Source organism: Somniosus microcephalus, unplaced genomic scaffold (genome assembly GCF_052327205.1).
Source record: "Somniosus microcephalus isolate GS21.2 unplaced genomic scaffold, FLI_Smic_1.0 scaffold144, whole genome shotgun sequence".
NCBI classification, from domain to species: domain Eukaryota; kingdom Metazoa; phylum Chordata; class Chondrichthyes; order Squaliformes; family Somniosidae; genus Somniosus; species Somniosus microcephalus.
The window spans coordinates 296,130-317,991 of record NW_028225331.1 but is presented as its reverse complement, the minus strand read 5'-3'; the positions used below and the strand labels follow the sequence as shown (position 1 = coordinate 317,991).

The 21,862-nt window shown below is 48.0% G+C and overlaps 1 protein-coding gene across 1 annotated transcript in view; it reads right to left on the bottom strand.

Moving 5' to 3' along the window:
- LOC147082201 (uncharacterized) overlaps positions 1-21,862 on the bottom strand; it is a 65,479-nt gene that overhangs the window by 24,740 nt on the left and 18,877 nt on the right. The window lies entirely within an intron of this gene.

The window sequence follows — 21,862 nt, the reverse complement described above, 5'->3', positions numbered from 1 at the left end:
GTAGGGGTCCACCGTACGCCATCGTAACACTTTTAAGGTGGCACTGAAAATCTAACCCCAGCAGGACGGCAGCGCAGAGGTCGGGCAGGACCAGAAGTTTAAAATGATCGTACACGGTCCCGTCTACTACGAGTGTCACTACGCAGTAGCCGCCGATGTCCGCCGACTGGGACTCGGAGGCCATAGAAATCCGCTGGTGCGCAGGCAGGACTGGGAGAGAGCAACGCCGCACCGTGTCGGGGTGGATGAAGCTCTCCGTGCTCCCAGAGTCAAAAAGGCAGATTGTATCGTGGCCATTTACCTTAATGTCCATTGTGGAACTGGCCAGCTGGTGCGGTCTCGCTTGGTCCAGTGTAACGGATGCCAGCGTAGGGGTCGGTGTGTCGCTGCGGGTATCAGATGAGGCGGTGTTGGGGGCCTGCTGCATTCCGGCTGTCGTCCAAGATGGCGGCATCCATGATCCCCATGTGGCTGGAGGCGTCCAAAATGGCTGCTGTACCGGTGGTTCGCACATGGCCGGGGAGGCCCAAGATGGTGGCCCGCATGGCCCACACGCGGCACTGCTGGGGTTCGGGGTGGCTTTGGCCCTGCAGACGTTAGTGTAGTGTCCCTTCTTCCCGCAGCCCGAGCAGATCGCGTTTTTCGCCGGGCAGCGTGCTCTGGGGTGTTTTGCCTGGCCACAGAAGTAGCATTTCTGGCCTTGGGGCACTGCTGTCTGGCCTTGGGGCACTGCTGCGGTAGTTGGGCCGTTGCTGGGGTGTGGCTGGGGTGGCACGGCGCTATGAGGTGGTCCTACCGTGTCCCAGACTGTCATTCCCCGCGGCGTCCACGGTGCAGAGGAGTAGGCATCCATGCCCCGGTAGACTGCATCCAATGATAGTGCGAGTTCAGAGGCCTTGTTGAGGTCGAGGTCACTCTGCTCCAACAGTCGCTGTCGGGTGTAATTGGATCTGTGGCCCACTACAAAAGCGTCCTGGATAAGTTCCTCTGTGTACACGGCGGCCTTTACATCCTTACAACCACAGGCCCGGCCAAGCACAGACAGTGCCTGAAGGTATTCCACGGTCGATTCCCCAGGTTGTTGTTTACAACTCCCCAGAAGGTGCCTGGCGTACACTTCGTTCACTGGGCGCGTGTACTGGTCCTTGAGGAGCTTGATAGCATCCGCGTACGAGGTCGCGTCTTGGAGGACCGAGTACACTCGGTGGTTCACTTTGGAGGTCAGAACATCCAGTTTGTCCTCGTCCGATTTGATTGCTGCGGAGGCGGTCAGGAATTTTTCAAAACACTTAAGCCAGTGAGTAAACTTGGTGGATGAGTCCGCCTCCCGATGATCTAAGTCCAGGCATGCTGGTGTGAGGATCTTCTCCATTATAAAAATTTTGTTAATAAAATTGATGCGCTATCAATTACTCATAAAAGACTGAGAGTTAAGAGAGTAACTAAAGGCTTTTATTAACAAAAGAATGAAGGTCTGCCTCGAGTGGTCGACCGGTCCAGAAATACAAAGGGCTGGGGAGCAGTCACCTTTATACTAGGACTTGTGGGAGGAGTCAGCCGAGGCATGTCCAGGCATGTACACAGTGGAATACAAACAGTGGTTTACCACAAGGTGGTAGAGAAAAAGTGGGGAATTATAGACTGGTAAGCCTGACATCGGTAGTGGGGAAAATGCTAGAGTCTATGATAAAAGATGTAATAGCAGAGCACTTGTAAAGCAGTGACAGGATCGGACAAAGTCAACATGGATTTACAAAAGGTAAAACATGCTTGACTAATCTACTGGAATTTTTTGAGGATGTAACTGGTAAAATAGATAAGGGAGAACCAGTGGATGTGGTGTATTTGGACTTTCAGAAGGCTTTTGATAAGGTCCCACATAAGAGATTAGCATGCAAAATTAAGGCACATGGGATTGGGGGCAAGGTATTGACTTGGATAGAGAACTCGTTGGCGGACAGAAAGCAAAGAGTTGGAATAAACGGTTCGTTTTCCGAGTGGCAGGCAGTGACTAGTGGGGTACCGCAAGGATCGGTCCCAGGACCCCAGCTGTTCACAATATATATTAATGATCTGGACGAGGGAATTGGATGTAATATCTCCAAATTTGCAGACGACACAAAGCTGGGTGGGAGGGTAAGCTGTGAGGAGGATGTCGTGAAACTCCAGTACGATTTGGACAGGTTGGGTGATTGGGCAGAAACATGGCAAATGCAGTATAATGTGGGTAAATGTGAGGTTATCCACTTTGGTGGCAAAAACAGGAAGGCAGATTATTATTTGAATGGCAATAGATTGGGAGAAGGGGAAGTGCAAAGAGACCTGGGTGTTCTTGTGCACCAGTCACTGAAGGTAAGCATGCAGGTGCAGCAGGCGGTTAAGAAGGCAAATGGTATGTTGGCCTTCGTAGCAAGAGGGTTCGAGTACAGGAACAAGGATGTCTTGCTACAGTTGTACAGGACCTTGGTGAGACCACACCTTGAGTATTGTGTGCAGTTTTGGTCGTCTTACCTGAGGAAGGACGTTCTTGCCATGGAAGGAGTGCAGCGAAGATTCACCAGGCTGATACCTGGGATGGCAGGAATGACGTCTGAGGAGAGATTGTTTCGATTGGGCTTATACTCACTGGAGTTCAGAAGATTGAGAGGGGATCTCATCGAAACCTATAAAATTCTGTCAGGTCTGGACAGACTAGATGCAGGAAGGATGTTTCTGATGGCCAGGGAGTCCAGAACCAGGAGTCATAGTCTAAGGATAAGGGGTAAGCCATTTAGGACTGAAATGAGGAGGAATTTCTTCACCCAGAGAGTGGTGAACCTGTGGAATTCTCTGCCACAGAGGGCGGTGGAGGCCCGTTCATTAAATATATTTAAGAAAGATTTGGATATATTTCTTAAGGCTAAAGGGATCAAGGGGTATGGGGAGAAGGCAGGGACAGGGTACTGAATTTGGATGATCAGCCATGATCTCATTGAATGGTGGAGCATGCTCGAGGGGCCGAATGGCCTACTCCTGCTCCTATCTTCTATGTCTATGTCTATGTCTAAGTCTTTCTTTCTTCACTGGTCTCACCAGCGACCTCTTCTGGCTGATGGTTGATTGACAGATGATAGTCCGCGCATGCGCACAGGGAGCGACGGTTTGGGCCGAATCCGGCACAGCGACCCCTCCCGGTCACCAAGGGCAACAACCGCGCATGCCCAGAGGAGACCAAACCCCCTCCCCCACTCGGAGCTGCACCTGCGCACTCGGATCCTGCCGGATGGAGTCGGCGCGGGGCATTCCGGGGAAAGGCCTTGGTGTCGGGTCCAGAGTCGCGATCGGTGACGCATAGTGAGTTTTCTCCACTCCGATTGGGTGGAGAATCGCACGGGGTGGGGGGGGCAGGGGTGGATTGGGAGAGAATAAAGAGAAATAGAAAAACCTGAGAGTCCGCGAGGCCCTGGACCGAGCGGCGTCAGTTGGACGGAGCACGTGATCTCCTCGGGGACACGTGACCCAGCCCAGGGCCTGATTGACAGAAGCTTCTGACCATTAGGGAGCGAGCGGGGCGGGGCTGGAGGAGTGAGCTGGCGGCGGGTCCTCCAACCAATCAGGGAGCCCGAGGGGCGGGACTTGCGCTGGCTGATTGTCTGATCCGCAGGGCAGCGAGTTTCTCCAGTCCCTTGTTCAGGGCCCGGGGCCAGGGGAGGCTGTGGGCCTTTATTCCCCGCATTGGACACAAGGCTCTTTGGCTCACAACACACTGGCTCAGGTTTTAATAGAGACTTTTTAAATTCATCAATAAAAGCAGATAAACCTCGTGCTTCTGTGGAACAAACTTTCTAATATTTTATAGAATCATAAAATGGTTACAACACAGAAGGAGGCCATTCAGCCCGTCGAGCCCGTGCCGGCTCTCTGCAAGACCACTTCAGCTAGTCCCAATCCCCACCCTTTCCCCGTAACCCTGCAATTCTTTTTCATTCAGGTACTTATCCAATTCCCTTTTGAAAGCCGTGATTGAATCTTCCTCCGCCACCCTTTCAGGCAGTGCATTCCAGATCCTAACCACTCGCTGCATAAATTTTTTTTTCCTCATGTTGCCATTGGTTCTTCTGCCAATCACCTTTAAATCTGTGTCCTCTGGTTCTCGACCCTTCCGCCAATGGGAACAGTTTCCACTCTGTCCAGACCCATCATGATTTTGAACACCTCTATCAAATCTCCTCTCTACCTTCTCTGCTGTAAGGAGAACCACCCCAGCTTCTCGAGTCCATCCACATAACTGAAGTCCCTCATCCCTTATCCCTGGAACCATTCTTGTAAATCTTTTCTGCACCATCTCTGAGGCCTTCACATCCTTCCTAAAGTGCGGAGCCCAGAATTGGACACAATACTCCAGTTGAGGCCGAACCAGTGTTTTATAAAGGTTCATCATAACTTCCTTGTTTTTGGACTCTATGCCGCTATTTATAAAGCCCAGGATCCTATATGCTTTTTTAACCGCTTTCTCAACCTGCCCTGCCACCTTCAACAATTTGTGCACACATACTCCCAGGTCTCTCTGTTCATGCACCCACTTTAGAATTGTACCCTTTAGTTTATATTGCCTCACTTGGTTCTTCCTACCAAAATGTATCACTTTGCACTTTTCTGCGTTAAATTTCATCTCCCACGTGTCCGCCCATTCCACCAGCCTGTCTATGTCTTCTTGAAGTCTATCACTCTCCTCCTCACTGTTCACTTTACTTCCAAGTTTTCTGTCATCTGCAAATTTTGAAATTGTGCCCTGTACACCCAAGTCTAAGTCATTATTGGCCCAGAAATTCCAGAACGGGGCTTGCAGCGCGTGCAAGCCCCGTATTTACACTTACCCCGCGCTACTGACGATCAGCTCCAGGGACGCCTGGACTTGGTGAATGAAAAAGAAGAATCCCGGGCAGCGTATGACGTCACGCCGCCCAGGAGTGCAGCCAGCGCGAAGCCAGGAGCGTGCAGTGTAAGTGAGACATGCCCCTTGAGGTCTAAGTTTCACTGGACACGCCCCCAATGTTTCTGTCAAGCTGCTAAGCATTTTTACATGCAAAGCAGCAGTTTAAATAGGTTTTTGGAAGTTTTTTGAAGATTTTGGTAACTTTTATAAACTTTTTAAAATGTTTACATTATTTTGAGTAATCTGAAGTAGTTTTAAAGAGAATTAAAGCAATTTAAAGACTTTTAAAAGCCCTAAAAGAATTTTTTAAATTCCATTTATTTATTTAGCAATGTCGTCGTCATACGTGTCTTCACACTGTTCCCTTTGGGGAACTGTATGAAGTGGTGGAAGGATTTATGGCCGTGATTAACGCTCATTCCGTGACCGTAACCATCTTTGAACCAGCCATTAGGGCGGTTAGTCCTATGGCGGGAGGGTTTTACGGGCTCCCACAAGCTATACAAGGAGGGGGGGCCACCCACACCCATGGACGCAAATATCCCACTGGATGTCAACCCAGAATTTAGAGCCGGGGCTCCGACTCCACTTGCCGGGACTGTCTGGAGCGGGGTTCAAAACCCTACCCTGATCTGGCCCAGCGGCGGGGATCCTACCGCTATGACAAAGGCCCAATCCGATTAGCAACGTGAAATGGCAGCATAGGGCTCCAGTCACGGGGAGGGAAAAGGCGCAGGAAACGTATGGGTGTCACCTTTTGTGCGGAGTGGGCCTTTTGCGTAGCAGTAAGCATCCCCGCCGCTGGGCCAGAAGGAGTAGGGTTTTGAACCCCACTCCAGACAGTCCCGGCAAGTGGAGTCGGAGTTCCAACTTTAAATTCTGGGTGGACATCCAGCGGGATACTTGCGTCCGTGGGTGTTGGTGGCCCCCCCCCCTCAGATGGGTTGTGGGAGCCCGTAAAACCCTCCCGCCATAGGACTAACCACCCTAATGGCTGGTTCAAAGATGGTTACGGTCACGGAATGAGCGTTAATCACGGCCATAAATCCTTCCACCACTTCATACAGTTCCCCAAAGGGAACAGTGTACGATGATGACCTCTTGCGCAATGCACCTCCTTGGACCCTCAGTCGCAGATGCGAGGGGGCAAGTCGTGCAATTGTTAAATTTTTCATTTTATTGACATGTAAAATGTTGGCCCAGTAATTCCCTTCCAACTGCGCGAGTACGGTCGGGGTACTTACGCATCTGGCCGGATGAAATGCCGGTTTTCAGCATGCACAGTGCTTTTGGGGAAAACCGGCATTTCCTGTCCTCTGAACGAAGGGGTTCAGAGGCAGAACGCATGCGACTGCACAGGCAGCGCGTGCGCAGTATAATTCGCCGCTTTCATTACTGCTTTCAGTGAGGTCAAGTCCTTACAACTTACACATGAAAAAAGCATGGGTACAGTTGCTCCAGAGGCTGCGGAGGAAGATATTTCTTATCGTGGAGCTTCTGAAAGTATGTATGTCTGTGTATATTCCTTTGCGTGTTATGTATATATTCCTTTACTTGTGTGTATGAATGTATTATTTAATTATGACTTTCAGAGAAAGTAACTTATTTGAAAATCATAATTAAAAACATACATTCATACACATTAGTAAAGGAATATAAAACATACATACATATACGTAAAGGAATATATGTGGACATACATACATAACTCATTCTCACATTCCATTCACACAGCCACAATTGCTCCTTCTACCTACCGTTCTGAAAACCCTTTAAAAAAAAAAAATTTTAACTTTAAAACTTACTTAAAATTTCTTAAAATAACTTCCCTCCCTTTCCCAAACAAAAATATTGCATTTCAGAAGCTCCACGATAAAATGTTTCTTCCTCCGCAGCCAATGAACCACTTTACACTTGCTTTTTTCAAGTGTAACTTCTGAGGACTTACCCTCACGGATTTCATAAATGAAATCTACGAAGTTCACTGCGCAAGCGCTGCCTGTGCAGTCGCACGCGCTCGAGGTCTGGAAATGCCGGCGTTCCCCGCATGCGCTGTTCATGCTGAACGCCGGCATTTCCAACGGCCAGATGCATGAGTACCCCGAGCGCACTCACGCCTTTGGCCGCGAATTTCTGGCCCAATATATATCAAGTAAAGCAGTGGTCCTAGTACCGATCCCTGGGGAACACCACTGTATACCTTCCTCCAGTCCGAAAAACAGCCATTCACCACTACTCTCTGTTTTCTGTCACTTTGCCAATTTTGTATCCATGTTGCCACTGTCCCTTTTATTCCATGGGCTTCAACTTTGCTGGCAAGCCTATTATGTGGCACTTGTTGAACGCCTTTTGGAAATAAATGTACACCACGTTAACCGCATTGCCCTCATCAACCCTCTCTGTTACCTCATCAAAAAACTCAATCAGAATCAGAGCGGCCGGGCCCGGCAGACGTGCAGCCAGAGCCCCGGCACCAGGAAACCCAGGGTGCAGTGCCTCCCCCATCCGAGCCGCCGCTTCCCAGTTTCTTCAGCCGGTTCCACCGAGTCCGAATCGGGAAATGGACAGGAGCCAGGCTCCCAGAATGGCCCGCGGCCCCGGGGCGCATGCGCACTCTCAGTGGGGAAATCAGCGCGTTGGATAGAGCGGTTTCTGGGGCACGGGGGATTGTGGGTGCTGCGGCCGCCATTAGTCAGTGGCTGTCGGGAAGAGTTTTATTGCAGGCTGACGGAAGGTAGGTCCCTGGCCGCCTGTGCAGGTCTTTTTGTTGCTTCATTGTTGAGGATGTAACTAGTAAAATAGATAAGGGAGAACCAGTGGATGTTGTGTATTTGGACTTTCAGAAGGCTTTCGATAAGGTCCCGCATAAGAGATTAGCATGTAAAGTTAAGGCACATGGGATTGGGGGCAAGGTATTGACTTGGATAGAGAACTGGTTGGCAGACAGAAAGCAAAGAGTTGGAATAAACGGGTCTTTTTCCGAGTGGCAGGCAGTGACTAGTGGGGTACCGCAGGGATCGGTCCTTGGACCCCAGCTATTCACAATATATATTAATGATCTAGACAAGGGAACTAGATGTAATATCTCCAAATTTGCAGACGACACAAAGCTGGGTGGGCGTGTGTGCTGTGAGGAGGATGCCGAGAAACTACAGGATGATTTGGACAGGTTGGGTGATTGGGCAGAAACATGGCAGATGCAATATAACGTGGATAAATGTGAGGTTATCCACTTTGGTGGCCAAAACAGGAAGGCAGATTATTATCTGAATGGTAATAGATTGGGAGAAGGGGAAGTGCAATGAAACCTGGGTGTCCTTGTGCACCAGTCGCTGAAGGTAAGCACGCAGGTGCAGTAGGCGGTTAAGAAGGCAAATGGTATGTTGGCCTTCATAGCGAGAAGGTTTGAGTACAGGAACAAGGATGTCTTGCTGCAGTTGTACAGGGCCTTGGTGAGACCACATCTTGAGTATTGTGTGCAGTTTTGGTCGCCTTATCTGAGGAAGGATGTTCTTGCCGTGGAAGGAGTTCAGTGAAGATTCACCAGGTTGATACCTGGGATGGCAGGAATGACGTATGAGGAGACATTGGGATGATTGGGCTTGTACTCGCTGGTGGTTAGAAGAATGAGAGGGGATCTCATTGAAACTTATAAAATTCTGACAGACTAGATGCAGGAAGGATGTTCCCGATGGCCGGGGAGTCCAGAACCAGGGGTCACAGTCTAAGCATAAGGGGTAGGCCATTTAGGACAGAAATGAGGAGGAATTTCTTCACCCAGAGAGTGGTGAACCTGTGGAATTCTCTACCACAGAAGGCAGTAGAGGCCAATACATTAAATATATTCAAGAAGGAGTTGAATATATTTCTTAAGGCTAAAGGGATCAAGGGATATGGGGAGAAAGCAGGTACCGGGTACTGAAGTTGGATGATCAGCCATGATCGCATTGAATGGCGGAGCAGGCTCGAGGGGCCAAATGGCCTACTCCTGCTCCTATCTTCTATGTTTCTATATTGCTATGTTGCAGTTTGTGCTGGAGTGGAGATGGAGGAGAATCTGTTGGGTTTAACCCCCAGTACTTCTGAGCCCAGGAGGACCCAACAATTTCCAATGTGAGACTGTCAAGGGAGGAGGATTCTGGGGGAGATTAGGTTGTTAAACAGACACTGTCCATACAATATAAAAGAGTATTGTTTTAGGAACAAGTATTTCTGTAGAGGCTTTTAATCCAGTTTACATATTCAGATTTGTTTTAATTCATTCTTGGGATGTGGGCGTCGCTAGCAAGAGCACCATATATGTCCAATCCCCAGTTGCCCATTGAGAAGGGGGTGGTGAGTCGCCTTCTTGAACACCTGCAGTCCGTGTGGTGAAGGTACTCCCACAATGTTGTTAGGTAAGGAGTTCCAGGATTTTGACCCAGCAACGATGAATATATCTGAGTCAGGATGGTGTGTGACTTGGAGGGGAACTTGGAGATGATGGTGCTCCCATACACCTTCTGCCCTTGTCCTTCTAGGTGGTGGAGGTTGCAGGTTTGGGATGTTCTATCAAAGTTCTGGTCGAGTTGCAGATGTATAAAGTTCCTCTCCTTCGCCCCCTCCCCCTCCCACTCCCACCTCTCTCTCTCCTCCCATAGAGGTCAAAGTCATGTGTAGGCCCAGACCAGGTGGCGGATTCCCTTCCCTGAAGGACATCAGTGAACCAGTTGGGTTTTTATGACAATCCGGCAGCTTTCATGGTCACTTTTTTCTAGTGCCGGCCCCACAAATGACCAGATTCATTGAGCTCAATTTCACAACCTGCCTTTGTTTTCTTGTGGGTTCTCTCTCATGCTCCCTGTTTTAAATTAATTTTACAGGGTATTAGAAGGGGAGGATTTGCAGACAGGAAACTCAAACCAAACATCACGTCAAGATCTGATAGAGTCACTCGCCTCATCGGATCTGAATATCACCGGCCTCTGAACATGGAAGCAAAAAGCACCATTCACAGCGGGGAGAAACCGTACACATGTTCTGTGTGTGGACAAGGCTTCAACCAACCCTCTGGCCTATCAAGACACAAGCGCATTCACACCGGGGCGAGGCCGTTCACCTGCTCCGAGTGTGGGAAGGGATTCACTGATTCATCCACCCTGCTGAGACACCAGCGAGTTCACACTGGGGAGAGACCGTTCACCTGCTCCGTGTGTGGGAAGGGATTCACTGAGTCATCCAACCTGCTGAATCACCAGCGAGTTCACACTGAGGAGAGACCATTTAAATGCTCGGACTGTGGGAAGTGCTATAAAAGTTCCTGGGATCCAACGTACCATCAACGTATTCACACTGGGGAGAGACTGTTCAGGTGCTCTCACTGCGGGACTGGGTTCAGGCGATCATCTGAGCTCACTGTACACCAGCGCACTCATGCTGAGGAGACGCCGATCACCTGCTCCGTGTGTGGGAAGGGATTCACTCAGTCATCCGAACTGCTGAGACACCAGCGAGTTCACACTGACGAGAGGCCGTTCAGGTGCTCGTACTGCGGGGCTGGGTTCAGGCGATCATCTCAGCTCACTATACACCAGCGCACTCACACTGGGGAGAGACCATTCACCTGCCCTGAGTGTGGGAAGAGATTCACTCAATCATCCACCCTGCTGAGGCACCAGTGAGTTCACACTGGGGAGAGGACTTTCACCTGCTCCGTGTGTGGGGAGGGATTCAATCAGTCATCCAACCTGCTGAGACACCAGCGAGTTCACAAGTGACTGCAGGGGTTGGATTCTGTTGTTATTGCTGCTGTTAATCACATCCAGGACTGAACCATGTTCATTCTGACAGTTGGGGTTTGTTTCTGCTGATGTTAATAACCCCAATAACTGGGCTGGAGTTTAATATTCTGGATAGATGTCAAATAAATCAGCTTTGTTTTAAACACATTGTTGTATATTTTTGTCTTTCCCACCTGAGTGTTTATCCTCACCTGGCTGGAGCTCAGAAAGGACAATCTGGGGGAGGATCGTACGGCGGGAACAGAACTCCAGCCTGGACACAGTCCTTCAGGGCCACACTGAGAGGGGCAAATGGCACTTTGGTCTTTCTTGCCTCTCTTCACTGACAGCAAAGTTGCCGTGCGGGTTAATCTCGAGGCGTGTGAGAAACGTGTCCCGGCCGCTCTCTGCCATGGTTCAGAGCTCCTAGGCATGGAACAGAAGGCTCCTTTAGGGATGTACCCCAGTGCTTTTTTTTAATGGCCTTATTAACCTGTGTTGCTACTTTTAGTGATTTGTGTATCTGTATCCCTGGATCCCTCTGCTCCTCCATAGAAACATAGAAGCATAGAAGATAGCAGCAGGAGTAGGCCATTCGGCCCTTTGAGCCTGCTCCGCCATTCAATGTGATCATGGCTGATCATCCAAATTCAGTACCCTGTCCCTGCCTTTTCCCCATATCCCTTGATCCCTTTAGCCTCAAGAAATATATCCAACTCTTTCTTGAATATATTTAATGAACTAGCCTCCACCGCCCTCTGTGGCAGAGAATTCCACAGGTTCACCACTCTCTGGGTGAAGACATTCCTCCTCATTTCAGTCCTAAATGGCTTACCCCTTATCCTTAGACTATGACCCCTGGTTCTGGACTCCCCGGCCATCGGAAACATCCTTCCTGCATCTAGTCTGTCCAGACCTGACAGAATTTTATAGGTTTCGATGAGATCCCCTCTCAATCTTCTAAACTCCAGTGAGTATAAGCCCAATCGACACAATCTCTCCTCATACGTCATTCCTGCCATCCCAGGTATCAGCCTGGTGAATCTTCACTGCACTCCCTCCATGGCAAGAACGTCCTTCCTCAGGTAAGGTGACCAAAACTGCACACAATACTCAAGGTGCGGTCTCACCAAGGCCCTGTACAACTGTAGCAAGACATCCTTGTTCCTGTACTCGAACCCTCTTGCTACGAAGGCCAACATACCATTTGCCTTCTTAACCACCTGCTGCACCTGCATGCTTACCTTCAGCGACTGGTGCACAAGGACACCCAGGTCTCTTTGCACTTCCCCTTCTCCCAATCTATTGCCATTCAAATAATAATCTGCCTTCCTGTTTTTGCCACCAAAGTGGATAACCTCACATTTATCCACATTATAGTGCATTTGCCATGTTTCTGCCCAATCACCCAACCTGTCCAAATTGTACTGGAGTTTCCCGACATCCTCCTTGCAGCTTACCCTCCCGCCCAGCTTTGTGTCATCTGCAAATTTGAAGATATTACATCCAATTCCCTCACCCAGATCATTAATATATATTGTGAACAGCTGGGGTCCTAGGACCGACCCTTGCGGTACCCCATTAGTCACTGCCTGCCACTCGGAAAATGACCTGTTTAATCCAACTCTTTGCCTTCCGTCCGCCAAACAGTTCTCTATCCAAGTCAATACATTGCCCCCAATCCCATGTGCCTTAATTTTGCACGCTAATCTCTTGAGCCCATTTAGACTCTTAGGGGGAAATTCGGTGGCGCCCCCTTTGGGTCGCTAACATCACCGGGGCTAATTTTAACCCCCTGAAAAAGTTAGCACCCCTGCGCATTAAATTCAGTGATAGCGCCCCAGGCAGGAGGCGAGGTGCTACTGGAAGCGCTCCCCTCCCTCTTGGAGCTCTACCAGTGAATTTCCCGGCACCTCATGTAACAGCGCCACGCCCGTCGGCACATAGCACCGCGTCATAGCAGACCTCCCTCCCTGATTAAAGGGGAGGGGCCTAGCACTGCATACACTGGGGCACTGCTGGACCACCGGGGAGCGGGGTGTCGGATCAAGAGGAGCGCCGGGCTGAGCGATCGCGGCCGACACCCCGAAGAAGAAAGGGGAAGGGGGCAGGTGCTGGCACAAGGCCAAAATAAAAAGTTGCCACCCAACACCTGCCCTTTAAGTGATGCCGCAGCAGCTGCAGGAACGACCCCTGACCCTGTCAGACATATTGTCCGGCGATAGGTCAGGGGTCACAACCCAAGGTTGCAGCCGGGGTGCTGTGCATGGCGATGACGTCATTGCCGGCAGTGCAGTGGCGCGGGGAGCTTCCAACTACCTCCGCCGCTAACATCCCGCTGAATATCACGGGAGGCACAAAGCAACCCAATTTCACCCCGTTGTCCAAGTAGTGAGTGGCTTCCTTATTCTTCCCACCAAAACACACCACCTCACACTGATCTATAGTGAAATTCATTAACACACCACCTCACACTGATCTATAGTGAAATTCATGAACACACCACCTCACACTGATCTATGCTGAAATTCATTAACACACCTCCTCACAATGATCTATAGTGAAATTCATTAACACACCACCCCACACCGATCTACAGTGACATTCATTAACACACCACCTCACACTGATCTACAGTGAAATTAATTAACACACCACCTCACACTGATCTATAGTGAAATTCATTAACACACCACCTCAAACTGATCTATAGTAACATTCATTAACACACCACCTCACACTGATCTACAGTGAAATTCATTAACACACCACCTCACACTGATCTACAGTGAAATTCATTAACACACCACCTCACACTGATCTACAGTGAAATTCATTAACACCACCTCACACTGATCTACAGTGAAATTCATTAACACACCACCTCACACTGATCTATAGTGACATTCATTAACACACCCCTTCACACTGATCTATAGTGAAATTCATTAACACACCACCTCACACTGATCTATAGTGACATTCATTAACACACCACCTCAGACTGATCTATAGTGACATTCATTAACACACCACCTCACACTGATCTATAGTGAAATTCATTAACACACCACCTCACACTGATCTAGTGAAATTCATTAACACACCACCTCGCACTGATCTACGGTGAAATTCCTTAACACACGACCTCACACTGACCTATAGTGCAATTCATTAACACACCACCTCACACTGATCTATACTGAAATTCATTAACACACCCCTTCATGTTGATCTACAGTAAAATTAATTAACACACCCCCTCACACTGATCTAGTGACATTAATTAACACACCACCTCACACTGATCTATAGTGAAATTCATTAACACAACACCTCACACTGATCTATAGTGAAATTCATTAACACACCACCTCACACTGATCTATAGTGAAATTCATGAACACACCACCTCACACTGATCTATGCTGAAATTCATTAACACACCCCCTCACACTGATCTACAGTGAAATTCATTAACTCACCACCTCACACTGATCTATAGTGAAATTCATTAACACACCCCCTCACACTGATCTACAGTGAAATTCATTAACACACCACCTCACACTGATCTATAGTGACATTCATTAACACACCACCTCAAACTGACCTATAGTGAAATTCATTAACACACCTCCTCACAAGGATCTATAGTGAAATTCATTAACACACCACCTCACACTGATCTACAGTGACATTCATTAACACACCACCTCACACTGATCTACAGTGAAATTAATTAACACACCACCTCACACTGATCTATAGTGAAATTCATTAACACACCACCTCACACTGATCTATAGTGACATTCATTAACACACCACCTCACACTGATCTATAGTGACATTCATTAACACACCACCTCACACTGATCTATAGTGACATTCATTAACACACCCCTTCACACTGATCTATAGTGACATTCATTAACACACCACCTCACACTGATCTATAGTGACATTCATTAACACACCACCTCACACTGATCTATAGTGACATTCATTAACACACCACCTCACACTGATCTATAGTGAAATTCATTAACACACCACCTCACACTGATCTAGTGAAATTCATTAACACACCACCTCACACTGACCTACAGTGAAATTCATTAACACACCACCTCACACTGATCTATAGTGCAATTCATTAACACACCACCTCACACTGATCTACAGTGAAATTCATTAACACACCACCTCACACTGATCTATAGTGAAATTCATTAACACACCCCCTCACACTGATCTACAGTAAAATTAATTAACACACCCCCTCAAACTGATCTACAGTGACATTAATTAACACACCACCTCACACTGATCTATAGTGAAATTCATTAGCACACCACCTCACACTGATCTATAGTGACATTCATGAACACACCACCTCACACTGATCTATGCTGAAATTCATTAACGCACCCCCTCACACTGATCTACAGTGAAATTCATTAACACACCACCTCACACTGATCTATAGTGAAATTCATTAACACACCACCTCACACTGATCTATAGTGACATTCATTAACACACCACCTCACACTGATCTACAGTGAAATTCATTAACACACTACCTCACACTGATCTACAGTGATATTCATTAACACACCACCTCACACTGATCTACAGTGAAATTCATTAACACACCACCTGACACTGATCTACAGTGAAATTCATTAACACACCACCTCACACTGATCTATAGTGACATTCATTAACACACCCCTTCACACTGATCTCTAGTGAAATTCATTAACACACCACCTCACACTGATCTATAGTGACATTCGTTAACACACCACCTCACACTGATCTAGTGAAATTCATTAACACACCACCTCACAATGATCTACAGTGAAATTCATTAACACACCATCTCACACTGATCTATAGTGCAATTCATTAACACACCACCTCACACTGATCTACAGTGAAATTCATTAACACACCACCTCACACTGATCTATAGTGAAATTCATTATCACACCCCCTCACACTGATCTACAGTGACATTAATTAACACACCACTTCACACTGATCTATAGTGAAATTCATTAGCACACCACCTCACACTGATCTATAGTGACATTCTTTAACACACCACCTCAGACTGATCTACAGTGAAATTCATTAACACACCACCTCACACTGATCTATAGTGAAATTCATTTGCCAATTACGCACCCATTCTGCAATTTATTAATGTCTTCTTGCGTTTTGTCTTCCTCAGTATTAATTGTACTTCTGATTCCCGAGTCCAAATCATTTATGAAACACAGTGGTCCCACCACCAATCCCTGTGGAATGCCACTTCCCACCTTTTGCCAGTCTGAGTAGCTACTCCCAACCCCTACTCTCGGTTTTCTGTTCTGTAACCAGCTTGTTATCCATAAACAGTATGTAAGATCAACAAGATGACCAAGGTCAGGCTGTGTGGAGTGAATCCCTCCATGGCCTCGCCCCTCCCTATTTCTTTCAGCCCCACACCCCCTGAGTTATATGCGCTCCTCTACTTCCGGCCTCTTGAGCATCCCCGATTTTAATTGCTCCACCATTGGTGGCCGTGCCTTCAGCTGCCTGGGCCCTAAGCTCTGGAATTCCCTCCCTAAACCTCTCCATCTCTCTACCTCTCTCTCCTTCTTTAAGATGCTCCTTAAAACCTACTTCTTTTACCAAGCTTTTGGTCATCTGCCCTAATGTCTTCTTATGTGGCTCGGTGTCAAATTTTGTTTTATAACGATTCTGTGAACAGCCTTGGGATGTTTTACTACGTTAAAGGCGCTTTATAAATACAAGTGGTTGTTGTTGTTTCCTGAAACTAATAAATTCCCCAGGGGGAAAAAAACTTGTACTTGTACTCCCAAATATTAAAATGTTTGTGCCACAGAAGCACGAGGTTTATCTGCTTTTATTCATAAATTTAAAAAGTCTGTATTGCAATCTGAACCCATGTGTTGTGAGCCAAACAGCCTTGTGTCCAATGAGGGGAATAAAGGCCCACAGCCTCCCCTGGCCCCGGACCCTAAACAAGGGACTGGAGAAACTCGCTGCCCTGCGGATCAGACAATCAGCCGGCGCAAGTCCCGCCCCTCAGGCTCCCCGATAGGTTGGAGGACTGGCCACCGGCTCACTCCTCCAGCCCCGCCCCGCTCGCTCCCTATTGGTCGGAAGCTCCCGTCAATCAGGCCATGGGCCCGAGTCACATGTCCCTCACCGACTTTACAAAGAAAGCCCTGCGCGGTCGCAGGGCGGAGCAGCTGGTCGGCAGGAGCGGGGTCAGGAGTTTAATAAACTGTGGGTAGGCCACACCGCAGGGTTTAAAAAGTTGGAGAATGGCCTCAGGCCCGAATGAGATCCAGTGGCCCGGTCTATGTTACACCGGACGGCAGCTGTGAGGCTTTTTCTCGGGGACAGGCCCGGGTTATGTGCCGCCATCTTGGTGGAGGAAAGACCGACCGGTTCCAACTGCAGCACGGCGCATGCGCGGCCATCTTGATACAGGAACAAAGAGTGGGCGGGGCTTCGGGGTCCCCGTGAACAGGACAGAAAATCATTGACTCATTGATTTTATTCTCACTCTGCACACAGCGGGTGTAGAACTGAACTCAATCAGAGTAGAGGGAGGGGGAAAACTGGGAGTGGAGGAAAGAAATGTTGGAGATGGTGCGATGGGTTTGGATTGCAGCACAGGGAGGAGGGAGAGTGTGTGGGACGGCGATTTACAGCTTTGGGGAAACAAGAGAGGAAAGAATGTTCCACAGAAACTAGAATTGTCTGTTCTGAATTTCTATCCTGTACTTACAGTGATGGCTTTTGTAAACTCCTTTTACAGGGTGTGAGAATGGGAGGATTTACAGATGGGAAACTCAAACCAAACATCACATCAAGATCTGACAGAGTCACTCCATTCATCAGGACCTGAATATCATTGAATTTGAATATGGAAGGACAAATGTTTGTCTGTTCTGTCTGTGGAAAAAGATTTCAAACATCCATGTGACTGGAAAACACACACCCGAGTGAGAGTGTTCCAGTGCACTGACTGTGGAAAGAGGTTTAACCAGTTACACAGCCTGAAAAAACATCACACCATTCACAGCGAGGAGAAACTGTACACGTGTTCTGTGTGTGGACGAGGCTTCAACTGATCGTCCAACTTGGAGAAACGCAAGGACACCCGCAACATGGAGAAACAGTGGAAATGAGGGGACTGTGGGAAGGGATTCGATTGCCCATCCCATCTGGAATCTCATCGACGCAGTCACACCGGGGAGAGGCCGTTCACCTGCTCCGTGTGTGGGAAGGGTTTCGCAGAGTTATCCAAACTGCAGATACACCAGTGAGTTCACACTGGGGAGAGGCTGTTCACGTGTATTGAATGTGGGAAGGGATTCACTCAGTCATCCAGCCTCCATACACACCAGCGAGTTCACACTGGGGAGAAACTGTTCTCCTGCTCCGTGTGTGGGAAGGGATTTGCAGAGTCATCCAAGCTCCAGATACACCAGAGAGTTCACACTGGGGAGGGACCATTCACCTGCTCCGTGTGTGGGAAGGGATTCACTGGTTCGTCCACCCTCCTGAGACACCAGCTTGCTCACACTGATAAGAGACCATTTAAATGTTCCCACTGTGGGATGAGCTTTAAAAGCTCTGGGGAGCTGAAGGGACACCAGCGAGCTCACACTGGTGAGAGACCATTCACCTTCTCTGTCTGTGGGAAGGGATTCGCTCGGTCCTCCAACCTGCTGGCACATCAGCGAGTTCACGCTGACGAGAGACCCTTTAAATGCTCTGACTGTGGGAAAAGCTTTAAACGTTCCCGGGAGCTGAATGGACACCAACGATTTCACACTGGGGCGAGACCGTTCACCTGCACTGTGTGTAGGAAGGGATTCACTCGGTCCTCCAACCTGCTGGCACACCAGCTTGTTCGCACTGACAAGAGAGCCGTGAAATGTTCTGACTGTGGGAAGAGCTTTAAAAGCTTGAAGAGCCTTAAGAGACACCAGTGTCTTCACAGAGGTCATAGAATCAAACAGCACAGAAGGAGGTGATTCGGCCCATCGTGTCTGTGCTGGTTCTTTGAAAGAGCTGTCCAATTTAGTCCCAAAACCCCAGCTTTATCCCCAGAATTCTGCTAATTAGTCCTCTTCAACTACACGTCCAATTACCGTTTGAAAGTTCCTGTGGAATCTGATTCCAGCATCCTTTCAGATGGTGCGTTCCAGATCTTAACAACCCTCTGTGTGAAAACAATTCTCCTCATTTCCCTCTAGTTCTTTTAGCAACTATTTTAAACCTGTGACCTTTGGTTACCGACCCACTTCCCAGAGGAAACAGTTTGTTCTACTTGCTCGATCAAAACCACTCATCATTTTGAACACTTCTATTTGGTCTCCTCTTAACCTTCTCTGCTCTAAGCAGATCAATCCCAGCTTCTCCAATCTCTCCACATAACTGAAGTCCCTCATCTATGGTACCATCCCGGCCAACCTCCTCTGTCCAAGGCCTTGACATCCTTCCTAAAGTGTGGTGCCCAGAACTGTACACAAGGCTCCAGCTGAGGCCAAAACCCTGCACCTGTACAAAACCCTGGTTAGACCACACCTGGAGTACTGTGAGCAGTTCTGGGCATCACAGCCTAGGAAGGATATATTGGCCTTGGAGGGAGTGCAGCGTAGGTTTACCAGAATGATACCCGGATGCCAAGGGTTAAGTTACGAAGAGAGATTATACAAATTAGAGTTGTAGTCCCTAGAATTTAGAAAGTTAAGGTGTGATCTGATCGAAGTTTTCAGGATATGAAGGGGAACAGATAGGGTAGATAGAGAGAAACTATTTCTGCTGGTTGGGCAGTCTAGGATTAGGGGGCATAGTCTAAAATTAGAGCCAGACCTTTCAGGAGTGAAATTAGGAAACACTTGTACACACAAAGGGTGGTAGAAGTTTGGAACTCTCTTCTGCAAATGGCAATTGAGTTAGATCAATTGTTAATTTTAAATATGAGATTGATAGGTTTTTGTTACCCAAAGGTATTAAGGGATATGGGCCAAAGGCGGGTGTATGGAGTTAGATCGCAGATCAGCCATGGTCTCATTGAATGGCAGAACAGTCTCGAGGGGCTGAATGGCCTCCTCCTGTCCTATGTTCCTCACTAGTGATTTGTAAAGGTTTAGTGTAACTTCCTTGTTTTTGTTTTCAATGGCACTATTTACAAAGCCAAGTATCCCACACACTTTCTGAACCGCCTCACCAACTTGCCGTGGCACTTTCAAAGATTTGTGAATATGGACCCCCAGGTCCCTCTGCTCTTGCACCCCCTCAAAATAGTCCCATTTAGATTATACGGCCTCTCCCTGTTGTTTCTCCCAAAGTGCATCACTTCACACTTATCCTCATTTAATTTCATCTGCCTTGTGTCTGCTCATTTCACGGTCTGTCTCTGTCCTTCTGAAGTCTGCAACTACTATGCTCACTATTTACTACGTTGCCAAGTTTTGTATCATCCATAAACTTTGAAATTGTACACCTATACCCAAGTCCAGGTCATTTATATATAACAAGAAAAGCAATGGTCCTAATTCTGACCCCTGGGGGAACCCACTGCATACTTCCCTCCAGTCAGAAAAACATCCCTCAGCACTGCTCACTGTCTCCTATCCCTCAGCCAATTATATACAGAAATTACCATCAGCCCTTTAATACCATGTGCTTCTATTCTCTGAAAAAGTCTCTTATGTGCTACTTTATCAAATGCCTTTTGAAAGTCCATATATATAACATCTACTGCAATACCTTCATCAGCCCTCTGTTACTTCATCAAAGAACTCAATCAGGTTAGTCAGACACGATTTACCTTTAACAAATCCATACTGGCTGTCCCTTATTAACCCATGCTTCTCCAAGTGAGAATTAATTTTGTCCTTGACAATGATCTCTAGTCGTTCACCCACCACTGACATTAGACTTTTTAAAAAATAATTCATTGATGGGATGTGGGCGTCGCTGGCTAGGCCTGCATTTAGTGCCCATCCCTAATTGCCCTTGAGAAGATGGTGGTGAGCCACCTTCTTGAACCGCTGCAGTCCATATGGTGCAGGTACACCCACAATGCTGTTAGGAAGGGAGTTCCAGGATTTTGGCCCAGCGACAGTGAAGGAATGGCGATACAGGTCCAAGTCAGGATGGTGTGTGGCTTGGAGGGGAACTTGTCAGTGGTGATGTTCCCATGCGTCTGCTGCCCTTGTCCTTCTAAGTGGTAGAGGTCGCAGGTTTGGAAGGTGCTGTTGAAGAAGCTTTGGTGAGTTGCTGCAGTGCATCTTGTAGATGGTACACACTGCAGCCACAGTGCACCGGTAGTGGAGGGAGTGAATGTTGAAGGTGGTGGATGGAGTGCCAATCAAGCGGGCTGCTTTATCCTGAATGGTGTTGGGTTTCTTGAGTGTTGTTGGAGCTGCACTCATCCAGGCAAGTGGAGAGTATTCCATCACACTCCTGACTTGTGCCTTGTAGATGGTGGAAAGGCTTTGGGGAGTCAGGAGGTGAGACACTCACCACAGAATTCCCAGCCTCTGGCCTGCTCTTGTAGCCACAGTATTTATATGGCTGGTCCAGTTCAGTTTTTGATCAATGGTAACCCCCAGGATGTTGATAGTGGGGGATTCAGCGATGGAATGTCAAGGGGAGATGGTTACATAGAAAACATAGAAACATAGAAGATAGGAGCAGGAGTAGGCCATTCGGCCCTTCGATCCTGCTCCGCCATTCAATGTGATCATGGCTGATCATCCAAACTCAGTACCCTGTCCCCGCCTTTTCCGCATATCCCATGATCCCTTCAGCCTCAAGAAACATATCCAACTCTTTCTTGAATATATTTAATGAACTGGCCTCCACCGCCCTCTGTGGCAGAGAATTCCACAGGTTCACCATTCTCTGGGTGAAGAAATTCCTCCTCATTTCAGTCCTAAATGGCTTACCCCTTATCCTTAGACTATGACCCCTGGTTCTGGACTCCCCGGCCATCAGAAACATCCTTCCTGCATCTAGTCTGTCCAGACCTGACAGAATTTTATAGGTTTCGATGAGATCCCCTCTCAATCTTCTAAACTCCAGTGAGTATAAGCCCAATCGACACAATCTCTCCTCATACGTCATTCCTGCCATCCCAG